The 14,338-nt window shown below is 37.7% G+C and overlaps 1 protein-coding gene across 7 annotated transcripts in view; it reads left to right on the top strand.

The window, feature by feature from the left end:
- COBL (cordon-bleu WH2 repeat protein) overlaps nucleotides 1–14,338 on the top strand; it is a 154,485-nt gene that overhangs the window by 88,163 nt on the left and 51,984 nt on the right. The gene's annotated exons all lie outside the window — the stretch shown is intronic.

Here is a 14,338-nt window from a genome sequence, read left to right as displayed (position 1 = left end):
GAGGAGAGCTTGCTTTTTCGTAATGCAGCAGAATAGGATTCTGCTGCGGGTATTTTCTTCCCTTTTAAATTGCATCTTTTTCTGTATTTCGATGTAAAGTGAAAGGTAACAAGCAGTTCATGGTGGAGATCGTGACAGTTGTATTCTTTGTTAATAGGGAGCCCATAATTCAACAAAAGGGTGGGTGGACTCAGATCAGTTATCTCCCTTCCATAGGTTACACCTAAGCCAGAAATGTCTGCTAGAAGTCAACAAGATATGAGTGCTTGTTTTTTTTATCATTTTTCGGAGAGGAAGGGAGGTTTCTTTTGACTCAGAGGTCTTCTGGGTGAGGTCTTCTCAACCTTTCTCTTATGACACATTTCCTTTCCCCTTAAGTGTTCTGTGAATGTGGTTGGGTTTTTTTTTGGTTGTGGTGGGTTGGGGGGGTTGTGTGGTGTGTTTTTTTCTGCTTTTTTGTGGATTTTTGTGTTTGTTTTTTTTTTATGTGGAGCATCCAGAACTCTCCCTTGAGAATAACAGATACTTCTTTTCACATTCTGAGGAAGGATGCAATGAATCAGTTTCTGCTGCAGAAAAAAGCTGTTTTTCAAAATCTGTCCTTTAGTTCTACAAAATACTGCATCTTGTAGATCACTTCTCAATTTTCTGTAAGCTCCCTGAGGATATGAAAGCAAGATTTCTTCTAAAAGAGGAGGGAAAACACTTGACTTTTTTTTTTTTTTAATTGTTGAATAAAAGGAATTTAGTGACTGACTTTGTACCCCCTTTTTTTGTTTGTTTGTTCCAGTATGATTTTCTTTTTGTGTATTAAAAAGGCCTGAAATGTGAATGGTGCATGTTATTTTTAAAGATCCTCAGTCTTTGTTTATTAACAGAGGACATCATGACTATTAGTTCATAATCTTCACTGGTGTTAGCGGCAGACTTGATCGAACCCTCAGGCAATGTGTGATATTTCTTAGCAATATTTTGTCATGAGGACAGGGATACTGAATCTTTGTTAAAGATGCTTTTTTCTGAGAAAAAAAGTCTTCAGGTGCCCAAGTTATGTAAGCATAAAGAAGAAACACTCTTCTTATGTTAAGAAGTCAGCAGGTAGTCAAGGATGTGTGAGATGTCCTGTCATGGTTTAAAAATAAACCTAATGTTACTTTCCAGAGTTCTTGAGTTTACAGTGGGGTCTAATATTAAAGATTATGGTGGGGTACAGCTGCTAAGAAAAGTGGTTAAATCATGCTCTCTTCCTCATTTTTGTATTAGAGTTTGGATATTAGTTGCTGTAGTGTACGTTGTACTGCTGTACAATGCCAGATCAAGAAGCTGGGGACTTGCGACGCAATTGGCATTGGTCAGTATTTTGATACAGTCAAAGAGTAGCTGAGTCTCTCCCTGTGTGTCAATATAAGTAAATAGGTAATTAATAGACTAACCCATTAGGAATGGAAATTGTATCTATTCCTCTGTATTTCACAGCAAATTCATGTAGAAACCACTTATTTTGGATGTCATAGGCTGCAAATACTGTATGGTAGTTATGAAACTTTCCAATAGGCTTTTACTGTCCCACTTGTTTTGGCACTTTTATTCCAGTCATCCTGTATGAAATTTTATTTAGAAGCTTATTAACTTCATTTATACATTTCTGTAGATGTTGAGAGTTTATGGATGTGACGGGCTCTTTTTCCTCTGCTCAACAAGCAGGTGATACTCTGTGTAAATAAGTGTGAAGTGATACACATTCTCACTGAATTCACTAGATCTTCTCATCACTACTAATTTGATAACCAGGCAACATGCCTCTTGTTAATACAGAAGCAGCTGTCTTTGATTCCTGTTCCCAACTTTGCTCTCTGTTTTGTGGTCCTAAGTGCAAAGGTTTGCATTTGCAGAATGAGGTCATAAGTTTTGCCAGTAAATGATGTGAGCAATAATCACTTTCCAGGATGACCCCTAAAGCAACTTCCCTGGTATATGTGTTTCAACTTAGTATTGTAACTGCAGCATCAAAATGCCCTTCAGGAGGGTTATATTTTCAGGCACCCTGGGCTGCATCTCAAAACGGGGAGATGCAGGTGGGCAGCTCAAATTGCAGGTAGCTGGGAGCTGTGTAGGTGATGTCCAGTGCACTCCATTGGACACATGCCCTTCACTGACACTAAAAAAAAAATAAAAAAATGGCAGCATCAGGAAAGATTTGATCCTATTACATGTGAAATCAACATCAGATCCATGTCAGTGTCAAGTAATCTCATTGATTTAAACAGGAACACAAGACAAAAATGGACAAGTGGATAGTCACAATGTTTTGCACTTTCAATTCTCCATCCCAAAAAAACTGCACTTGTAGCTTTGTGCTGTTATTTAGGTGTGCCACTGTCTTCCATGCTCACTGCCCTATCCTCACAGTTGTTGCTTCTAAGACCAATCATCATCATTATCAACTTAGGACAGATTTTTCTTTAAGAGAAAAGCAGATGAACTGTTTATTTTACTGATGCTTGCTTGCTGTACTTTCTTTTGTCTTTCTGTGCTTGATTTCTAGATTACAAGACCTTTGAGGAATTGGCTGTTGGTACACTTCTTTCTTGTGTAGTGATGGGTCTATTGTTTTGCTTAGCAAATTATGACATTTTTACCTTTCAGAAGATAGTAAGTCAGATAGATCTCTTACAGCATGCTGCTTTCCTGGATCTATCTAGTCTTCCCAAAAGGATTAGGCAATATTTCTTTCTTTAAGATGAGTGTGTAAGCATGGAGCTTTTCTTAATGATTTTCAGTTAATTGCCTTGTGTTGAAAAAGCCATGTACATAAACTGTTGCTGTTCACAGATGTGAAATTCTGTGATGATATACTAAATTAAGTTTTATGGAAATAATGGTCTTTGTAACCACTCATAAATCTGGAAAATTTTATCTATTTAATATTTTCACTGGAGCTGAACCTGGCTGGTGCTATCCTATTACAGCGTCCATTATCGAGATGTACCAGAACCAATTACTAGAAACAATTGTGAGTAGTAAAGGAGGTCTCTGGTCCTTAAAATGCTCTATATTGAAGTAAATGACTATGAAATTAGAACACAGAACAATTAATTTCTAATTTGAAGGTGATTTGTTCATTTTTCCCTAAAGAGTTTTAAATATGACATTGAGTTAGTTGAGTGAGAGGTATCCAGACTTGTTCTTTTCATGTCTGACAAAACAATGCTCAGATGGCAAACATGAAACCAGCCGACAGAACATCAGATAATGTTTGCTGTGCAGTCTGGATGCTTAATTTAGCTAGACAAGTACACTCTAGTTTGGCTAATGATGCAGGCCCAAATTAAAATAAGGGAGAGAAAAGTGCAGTCATGGCTTGAAGGCTTATCTTGCTGTCATACATAGAATCAATTTTAGAAAACATATCAAAGCCTCAAAAAAAGCTGCTAGCTAAAGGGAGTAAATGGTACCTCTTCTAAAAAGAAAAACATCTCTGAAAAATTACTTCTGGTGTATGCATACTAAATCAAACAAACTTTATTTCTTTCAAAACAGTTATGAAAGGCTAAAGGTAACTGATTTATGCACTGTGGTGACTACTTTCTAAATATCTTCAAAGACTATCATTTAAGGATACATTACATTTTAATTATAATGCATAATTTTTCTCCATATCTCTAAAGAAATTTCATAGCTTGTGCAAATTGCTACCCAACCTCTTTAGAGCTCCTAATGTTCTACTTTGTTTTGCTGCACATTAATTTAGTAGCAGCATGTGTCCTATTTTAGAAATAAAATTTCAAAAAACATTTTAATATCTTTAGATTTTTATGTAAGCAGCTTACTTTCCAGTTTCTTCTGTGTCCCTATTTTTTCTAACTGGTAATTAATATACTTATTTTCTGTCTCCTTTGTTCCATAATTTTAAATAGAGTAAGATTTTTCAGTGTGATGAATTAATTAAAAGGAATCATGACTTTCTCAGTCACAAAGTGATTAAGTACAGTTGATTTTTTTTTCTGAAGTTTGGTCAGTATGAATGAGGATGTTAGAGTAGAATTTCAGGGGAGGTTTTGATGTTAGCCAAAAGGTGCAGCCTCTCAGAAGCACAAGGAGAAGTAATACTGACTACACTGGCCATTGGAGAATCTGTCTTTACTCAGATAAAACACGCAGTCAATTTATAGGTAATGTACCATTGGAACTCGAAATTTTAAAACCTGCTTTAAAGTCCTGTCTTTATTAGAAGGAGAATATTGCTTTTCTAGATTGGGAAAAAAAAAGTTGATTATGAAGAAGTTACTGCATAAGAGGAGTCCACAGTGCGGTTTTGTCACATTTTTAGAAATATTTTTGCAGCTTTTTTTCAGGGAAGGCCAGATGAGTCCAGAACTGATTTTAAGTTCTTACCTGCTTTAACTGAAGGCTGGATTGTGTGAAGTGCAGTTTGTTTCACGCTGTGGTTTGGATTGGTCGATAATGGAGAAGGATAGGAAAAGAAGACCTACAGGATTTTGTGAGACTCCTTAGTGGTTGGCTGAGGAGTTCTCTGTGGTCAACTGCTGTTCTCTGCAAAGTAGTCCAGTCCTGCCCTCTAACCTGTGTAGTAACAGGAACCCAAGCAAACTGAGCTTGCTGTGTCTTTGTTTTTACCACTTAACATGCATCATATAATAATCATGTAAGTGTACAAGATTTGTTTATGGGAAGGCTTCTGATTTAGGATAGCAGTTAATAAAATACATCCCCCTTTTTTTTTTTCAAGAAAACATACAGCTTCAGAGTTGAGCCCTTAGATTATGTGCAAGAAAAATTCTTGGAAAAGTCTTTCCACCAACATCAATAACATTCCTGATCTTTTGCAATAATCCAGTTGCTTCTGGCTGTGAGTTCATGGATCACCTGCCAACTGTTTCTGAACAGATTATGCTACCTGCCTTGGGAATAATACCACAATTTACCATCTGGTGAGATCATGATAGTATCACTTGACCTCCACATGTGGTCTCTGTCAAGCACTTCATTGAAATCTGGCAAGACATCAGGGCCCGAACATACTGTTCTATGCAGCCCTGAATTTTGGCAGGGTTGCAACATTTAGTAAGTAAACTTCATCTGGCTTGCAAGTCACAGACAAATAGGACAGGCTGATGTCATCGTAAGCTTTAACTCTCATTAAAGAGAAAGTATGTGTTGAGTAATTATTAGACTTTGTCGGTTAAGGTATTTAGGGGAAGTTAAATAGACAGATAATTTTAAGCTGCAAGGTTTCTAAAGAACTGGCATTCAGTAAGCAGTGAAAAATGACCCTTGCTTAATTTAGAAACTGGGTTTGTATCACTCTTCAGATTTCACTTGTAACTCTACCTTTCTTATATCTTAAATTAGAAAGGTAAATATTTATATACTAGAAAAGTTAACTAAGTAAATGTATGCTGTGTAAATCAGGTTTAATTGCATTCTGGTCATTTTTTAGCCAAATAAGAAAACAAGGAGAAACATCACAAATAGATATAATCTAGTAAAAACTGTTCACTGCTTTCTAAAGCTTTTTTTTTGTTTGAGTTAATTCACAGTCAAGCCATGAAAGTAATAAAAACAGAGAGAGGGGAATGCAAATCCAGTTCATTTGACTGCATGACACTTCAGTTTTTCATCTCTTTGAAGAACGAACAGTGTAGGTCAACCAAAGGTACGGGTATGTTGTTCTGTTTGCTGTGTGCCCACCTTAACCAGGACATCAGGGTTCAGCAGACTGTCCCCGAGCCCTGCTGAGCTGCGTGTTGCTGCCACTTCCAGGCAAGGATAGGAAGCAGAATGCCATGGTGGGTTTCTCAAACCAAGGTTTGTGGCAGAGCCCATTCATCGTTTTGGGTGATAAAAATCTTATACTTGTGAGGAGTGGCTTGGCGTAGAGCTGTGTTATGCTACAGTCCATAGTAACACGTCTAACCTACACCGTGATACCATTTTGCTATTCCACCTTCTCGTTGGTTTCTCAAGATCATGGAAGTAGGGCTTTCTGGCTGCCCTTTGTAAGCCCTGGAAGGAGCTAGACTGAGTGGAAATTTGCAGGGAGGAGCAGGAAATGATGACATGAAACTATCACTTGACTTACTGCCCAAAACATGTTTCCCAGCCATTTTGTGTGTTTGCAGACAGAGGGGGCTTGTCCAAGGAAGGCGAATACTGCAGATAAATCCGGTGTGCTCTTTTCTAAATTGAGAATAATTGTAAGGATGTTGCTTAGGATTTGGTGCTGTTCTAAGCACTAGAAATTCCCATCGAATTTCTCTGAAGGAGAAAATTCTAAGTGTAAAGGAAAACCTAAGCTCCAGAGAGGTATGTAGTTTAGTGGCAGCAGAAAGGGTATGGTTTTCCTTGCTTCTGGTAGAATGTTTGTGTGATTGCAATCCACTTTCTGGCCCTAACATGTTAGATTACAGCCCATCCTTTTAGCAGAAAATTGGACAAAGATGCAAACTAAATTTTTCAGATCTTCAGCTGGCTTATGACGTTTCTCAGATTTTTAGGGACAGAACAACAGACCGACTAGTCAACCAGCCTGTAATCCTGAATGTGATACGGAGGAAGAAAATATTATACGTAAAACCCTCATGCCAGGGCCTTTCCTAAAGGCACTAGTGGCTCAAGGAGGTATGACAGACACCTATCAAATTCATTCATAAAGTTGCCAGAAGAAATATTAAGCTACGGTCCAACTGTGTATTTTAAACTCTAATTAATGCTCAATTGTTCTATTCAAATTTATTGCTCTAACTGAAAAGATAAGCACAAACATTAAAAGAAAATTTTGAGTTTGTTTTTTTTTTTTCCTTTTTTTGTTTTACTTCACAGGCTATTTCTAGAAGAGAAATCAATCTTAATAGCAAATCAGTTTGTGGTGGTTTAAAATATGAATTTGAAGTGACTGAGGTTTTTGATTTTTTTCCCCTAAATGAAGACATAAATGAGGAGGATTACATTGTATTCAGAGAAACAGAGGAAGTTCAATTCTCTGCCAAAACAAACATCCGCAGACTTGTGTAGTCTACATGTTTCAATGCATGTGAAAGCATTTGCTGCTGTAGAGTGACTTCCTTGAGTGGAAATAATATTCCAGCTAGTAATGAGATTTTGCAAAAGAAGGAAATCACAGCTATCTTAGTAATTTAACATCTCAAATTTGTTTATGGATAGTTTCCTGTCTGACACATTTAGCTGAACAAGTTAAAGTGTTTAAAGAAGATTAGAATGACATTAATTTTTAACTGCCCTTGACCATGACATTTCACAAAGGGTGTGTTCAATAAAAACAGACGGAAAAATGAGCTTGCCCCTTCACCTTGTAGTGGCTTTCTTGTGTCAACTGATTTAGCTTTCTGTCGCCAATCAACTGAGCATTCAAGGACATCCTTGACTTTTGTCTTTTTCATTTTATGAATAAAAACAGCACAAAAGCGTAGCAATTTCTGTAAAATCCAGTAATGCTAACCTTTTTATCTGTTATTAATACTGAGCTGTTTTTGCAGCCAGAGATTCAGTTTTGGTAATGACCACTAAATTTCATTACAAAATCCTGTTTAATACCAGAATGGTATAATGTGAGAAATTTAATTTGAAATTAAACAGCATAAAAGTGGGCAAAATTATGCAATATTTTATGGCAGCTCATTAAAATGATAATGGTAAGGGTATTTTCAAAAGACCAATACAGTTTGCATGCTAATTATAAGCCTGACTTCCCAATTTAACACAGAGACTGAACACTTCCAGCAGAAAAGCAGCTCAGAATCTGAGGCCATGAGTATGGCAGGGGGACAGCCATCACATGAGCCAAACGATCATGTGAGTTACTAGTGCTGCATTTTGGCAGCAGCTTGGGAATCTCCCTATGTAAACGTGTGCTGTGTGAGACTGACATGTCAAAGGTAGTGCAAGACCTTGGGTCCAGTCAATCCAAATGTCAGATGATCAATCTTGCTATGACAGTATTCATTTCTTATCTTCGTATGGTTTATTTCAAAATCTCCTATTACTTTTACTTTTATCCTATTCATTTGTGAGATCCAGGACTAGAAAATCAATATGTACAGTACTGAAATGACCAAGCCAGAGAAGCTTCTTGCCAGTTTTTGAAATGTAGTCATTTCTATGCATTTTATCAAAATGACAAGTTTTTCAAAGAATATGCTTTTTCAAGCTGTTTCCATGTGCCAGTTTTTTTTAGTATCCATGTGTATGTTGCTTTTACAATATGTTGTTGCATTGCATGGCATCCTAGTAGGCACTTTAAATATCCCACCACTCAAATGCATTCTGCAACATAAAGACATGTTTTTGGGAAACATCAGACTTCTGTCTTTGAATGCCACTACAACATACTCATGGATTAGAAATTCAGTTTTTAATCAACGGTAATGGAGTGCTACCCAATAAGGAAGCAAGCTAGAAGTTCAGTGCTGAATAGACAGTTTAATACAGTGTAACTGACGGTGGTCAGCCTCATGAATTGCTCATAAGCTCAGTTTCTGTGAGAGCTCCCAGAATTTCCCTTTGTCAGTGTATGCCTAATGTCAGTGAAAAGCCTAATAATGTATGACCTGTCCAGGGAATATTAGACATATGAGTAAATGTTGTTTAAGACACATTAACGTTCAGTTGGGACTTCTTGTGGTTTCTGGTGCTAGGCATGTTGAAGCATCTGTTACCCTGTGAAAATGCAGAATCAGCTGGATAGAGTAGCTTTTATATCATCAAGTTTAGTGGACAGATTTATGTCTCCGTTCTGCAGCTGAAAGATTTATCTCTCTGATTTTCCTAGAACAGCTCCTCTTGGATCAAAATATTTTCTTCTCAACTGCCTTAAATTATGTACAAAATCATAGCAAAAATATTTTAAAAACTCTTAAGCCATAAATCTTACTAGCATACCAACCTACCACTTGTCTTTCGTACAATGCTGCAAAAGCTTCAGTTCAGTTACAGTTATATCAAGAGTTTAAAAGTGGTTAATAAATGTCTTTTTATTTCCAGAGCTTATTGTGAAATGGCTCTTAATTATTTCAAGATCTCTTACAGTTCTGTGTGAGGGGAGAAGAATTGGGATGGTCCCACACATAGTTTTGGGTGATACTGTTGTTTGTTTAGTTAAAAATTAACTCTGAAATTTTCTGTGGGTCATATTTAAACAATCCTGTAATTCAATAGGCATTCTGACCCCACACAGTATCATCACCAGCAGGTGTATTGAAATCTGGCTTGCTTAAATCAGTGTGTGTCTAGTCTGTGTTGGATGACAGAAACCAGTTTGTAGTTAGGGCATGCCTGTGATTGAATCCATGTGTGTTCTTTTTCCAATTATTTTTATTTGCTTCTAAAAATATTTTTTACAAATAATCACTCACTGTTTCCCTGAACATGCTTTACATACAAATTAGACAGAAGTCACAAAAATACAAACATTCTGAAAAACAATAAGTGATCCTGACATGTTGCATAAAAAAAGAGAAATGAGCAAGAGAGTATGAGCTTAGTTCACACAATTTATATCATTTACTATAAAATATTTGATTCATATATGCTAAACCATCATGGGACATCCTTTAAAAGCAGTCCATAATCCTGTTGCTGATAGAATAAGCGTATCATCTGTAGCTGCAATGTTTAAGCAGAAAGAAAATAGCTTTAAGGGTGATTTTGATAAAAAGCAAACCTAACCTTGTTAGGTTTTCAAGTTTCGATTTTCCCTGGTCTATGGTAAAAATGATAACAGTGAGAATGAAAGGAAAAATCTGTTGCTCTAAGACAAACATTTCTTGTTTTTATGAAAATACTAGGAAGAGTAGTTTGGATTTTGAAAGACAAGCTATGCACTTTTTTTAACACCTCAGTCACATATTGACTAGGTCCACTGGTGGAGGAGAGCTTCTGTTAGAACAGTTTATATTCGTCTGTCAATTGACAAAGCTTCCTCCAGTAGGTGTAGACACCAACTACGATACAGATACCCACAGTTGTTCCAAGTAACTCAAGTTGCTGTTTGCTTTTATTGCACAAGTCCAAGAGGGTCTTTCCATGGCAGTTTTTAGGTTATTCTTCCCTCCTTGTGTCCCTAGTTGTGCTTCTGAGCTGGGATCACCCAGCTTTTTTCCAAGCTGTTTCTCAGCCCTGCAGAAAGTCCATGTCTCTCTTCTGTCTCGTATTCGCCCCAGGTCTCTGTGTCCTAACACAGCAACTGCTGATGATGAAATCTCCCTCAGCTATTCAATAAATGCACAAAGCATTGCTTGAAAGGCATAGAAAAGGTTCATAGAAAGCTTCAAGTTGGCCTTCACCATCCAGTGTAGAAGTTTCCTGATATTTTCCCCTCAAGTCCACAAAATCCAGCTGGGCTTTTAGTACTAGCTTAAGCATTTTTACCTGCTAGTATCACCATTTCAAAATACCTTGATAGTTGCCTCATACTTTACTAGGCAAGTCAAAACTATAGGACTTACAACATTACTGTATTCTGTTGTTTAACAAAGATGCACTATGTGCATTTTTCAAGGATGCATTAAGATCAAAGGAGGTGATTCTTCCCCTCTATTCTGCTCTTGTGAGGCCCCCCCAGTAGCACTGCGTTCAGCTCTGGGGCCCCCAGCAGAAGGACATGGGCCTATTAGAATGAGTCCAGAAGATGAAGATGATCAGTCTAGAAGAAGGCCACAAAGATGATCAGAGGGCTGGAGCACCTCTCCCATGAAGACAGGCTGAGGGAGTTGTGGTTGTTCAGCCTGGAGACGAAAAGGCCCCAGGGAGACCTTACAGCGGCCTGCCAGTGCCTAAAGGGGGCCTACCGGAAAGCTGGGGAGGGACTCTGTGTCAGGGAGTGTAGTGACAGGACAAGGGGTAATGGCTTTAAACTAAGAGAGGGTAGGTTTATATTAGATATAAGGAAGAAATTCTTCACTCAGAGGATGGTGAGGCACTGGCACAGGCTGCCCAGAGAAGCTGTGGATGCCCCATCCCTGGAGGTGCTCAAGGCCAGGCTGGATGGGGCTTTGGGCAGCCTGGTCTGGTGGGAGGTGTCCCTGCCCATGGCAGGGGGTTGGAACTAGGTGGTCTTTAAGGTCCCTTCCAACCCAGACCATTCTATGGTTCTATGATTTTTCATGAATGCATATTCATTGCAACCTAACCCAAAGAAAATACTGGACTCTTACACATTTAAAAAAAAAAAATTAGAATCACAGAATCATAGAATATCGTGAGTTGGAAGGGACCCACAAGGATCATCAAGTCCAGCTCTTGGCTCCACACAGGACCACCCAAAAATCAAACCATATGCCTGAGAGCGTTGTTCAAACACTTCTTGTACTCTGACAGGCTTGGTGCCATGAACACATCCACTGTTTACAAATCCACTGGTACTGTATCCACAGGCCTTTTGCAAGTAAGATGACAATCAAATGCTACTGATTAATGTTTTCAAGCACTAGCTTTGTAGGATGCCCTTCCTCACAATTTTGGCACATAGCCTACCTATGAGTTTACTATTTTGCCCCAAATATATTCCAAAATTTTATTTTAAGCCCTCAAATTTTAAAAAAGGTTTTGAGCTTTCACAGAGGTACACCACATTCAGCATATTCCTCAAATATTTTGTCTGCAATATTGAAAGTATATTTCAAACAGTATGTGAGCCATGACATGAATTTAATGGAAAATGTGTGGGTTTTCGTTTGTTTGTTTTTTTGCATCGTATGTGGTATAATCAATATGGGAATAGGAATTGCTTTATTTCTCAGATTTAGGTCCTTTTGGACCACTTTATTCATCTCTAGCTCAGTTTATGGTGTTAGTTATAGTCAGAGAACAGTCACTAACGTCTTTAAAAGTTATGTATTTGTTGCATAACTGGAAGCTCACCTAATAATTCCATCTAACTCTACATAGGTGAAGCACAGGTGCTAAGAATAGGAAATACTGTGTTACACTCGGAGAGGGGATCCTGTAACAAAGTTTGGATGGGAAATTACTTCAGATAATGTTGTTAAGGCTTGATTTCTTTATAAAAGAAACAACCAGTCATAACAAATTATTTTCAAGTTCTATTGTTTTGGTATATACAATTGCAAGAAGGAAACAGAATGTTCTTTGTGTTTTTTTGCTATTTATATTGAGCCTCATAGGTTTACTGAGATTGGCTTTAAAGAACTACTTTAACAATTTTTACAACCTGTTCTTGAACTAGACACTTCTTATATACATGGTAGTATGTCTAGCTTAGACACTTCTTATATACATGGTAGTATGTCTAGCTTTAAGCAAGCTTTTCATCTTCTTCATGGGTTTTGTGAAGTATGCTGCACTTAGCTGACAGTATGATAAAAGCATTTTTGTGTGTATTTCACCAAACTTTCATTATTGCAGTTGTGTTCTAGCTATTTTCTAGCCTTTTCTTTAGCAGTAGCACTTTTGTTTGTCCATACATCTATGTAATGTTCCTAGAAGGTTCAACTAAATAAGAAAGCATATAGCTCATTTATGTTGGCTTCTGTTAAGGATTCATTTTTCTTTCTAAATCTGCAATTTATCTTTGAGGAATTTGATTATGGCAAAATAATATCCTTCACTCACCTGGTACTCAGTGAAGGTTGACTAGTGATCTCTGTCATTTCAAGTAGAAAACACGTTTCTTTCTGCCTTGACTCTCAAGATTTCCTAGGCTTATCATTTAAATCACCAGCCCATCCATTGTTGTCCTCAAATAAAATGACCTTTCTGCCTGGAGAGACAGGAGTGAATTTGGAAGCTACAAAATGCTATTAAATAGCTGCTAAAGTCATAGCTTGTGCTTGTGAAGTGCTGGGGAAGTTTCTGTCTGTCTCCCAAATGATTCTTCATAGCTGCTGAATTTTGGAGACAGTATGGTCAGATTTAAATGTTTAGTCCCAACTTTGATTGATAATTTTCTCTTTGTAAGGTAGTATCCTGAGGAATCAAGATACAGTATTAAACGCTTAGATGTCTTTAGTTATTGTAAAAGGCAGCGCAGAAGAATGTGATTTTTTTTCTAACTGCTTATTTGCCAATTACCCCAAACAGGCATGGAGAAGAATGCAGAATTAGGTAGCTGTCATCTGTGTAATTCCTCATCTGCAAAACCAAAGCTTGATGAGTCTGTTTCACTGAACAGAGTTTCCCATCCATCTTCAGCTGAGTATTGGTCCTTCTGGTTCTATAAGTATTAAAAATAATATTAAATCCAACTTTGGTTAATAGTAGTCTGTTTCTAACAATTGGCAGAGGCAGACAGTATCTTCATCAGGAGAGGTGCCCTATCTTAATATGGAGTAACATTATTAATTCAGGCAAAAGTTTTTCAAAGAAGCTTTAAAATTTTGCTGTAACTATTTCTGAATGTTTGGCCTGGTGCTCTTTCCTGGAGGCTATTTTTTTTCAAATTCCATGAAGTTTTGGCCAACATTCTTTGCCATTAACTCTAGCCAGGTTTATCTAGATTGGCCTGACTGGCTTTAGTCATGCACTCTATCCAATGGATATTTAACGTAAAGTAGAAAAACAAAACATGGTAGCAGGTACCAACACCAGGACACCTTCCCTTTCCCACCCTCTGCCCCCTCCACCTTACAGAATCTGTTTGCTAGGAAGCTGCAGCTCATCCTGATTAACGTGCTCTATTTCCAGTTCTGTTACTACCAAGTTTTGCTGTGTGCAGGACGCGAAGAACGGGTGGAGATCATCCGAATGTCATGTGGTGTAGTGGTTAGAGCATTGTCCTGGAAGGTGGGAACTGTATGTCCATGTTTTATAAACTTAAGCCCTTCCTGAGGGCTTTTAAAAAGGAAGGCTAAGTGAGGGAGGCTCTATTCAGGTCCTGTTCTCTGTAAAAATCATTTATCCTAAGAGTTTTCACTCAGTCTATGAAAAGACTTATACAAATGAATGCTTTTCCTCTGAACTCTGATAATAGCTTTGAGCAGTGTGAAGCTACTATTTATTTAATGAAATCTCCCACAACAAATGCGTTTTAGGGGTTCATTAGCCCTTTGGATTAAAGGGGAGATGATGATGATGATTATTATTATTTAGACCTTTGTAATATTAGAAAACCACTGGGCAATTCTGTATATTAGATATCTTCAGCTATGTGGAGTATCAGGATGGACAGAGCAGAGAAGCAATGTGAGGGAAGACTGAGGAATTCCAACAGCATGCTATGTGTGGGCAGCTTCCATTACCCTCTGCCTCAGCTGCGCTTGGTTCTGTCTAGCATTGCCAGTACCTTTCAAATACAAAAATTCAACAGATTTTCCTACTTTTTTTTTTTTTTAATTATTCTTCC

The sequence above is a fragment of the Anser cygnoides genome, chromosome 2, assembly GCF_040182565.1.
Source record: "Anser cygnoides isolate HZ-2024a breed goose chromosome 2, Taihu_goose_T2T_genome, whole genome shotgun sequence".
Classification (NCBI taxonomy): domain Eukaryota; kingdom Metazoa; phylum Chordata; class Aves; order Anseriformes; family Anatidae; genus Anser; species Anser cygnoides.
Note: the sequence above shows the minus strand (reverse complement) of the source record. Positions and strands in the feature narration are given on the sequence as shown.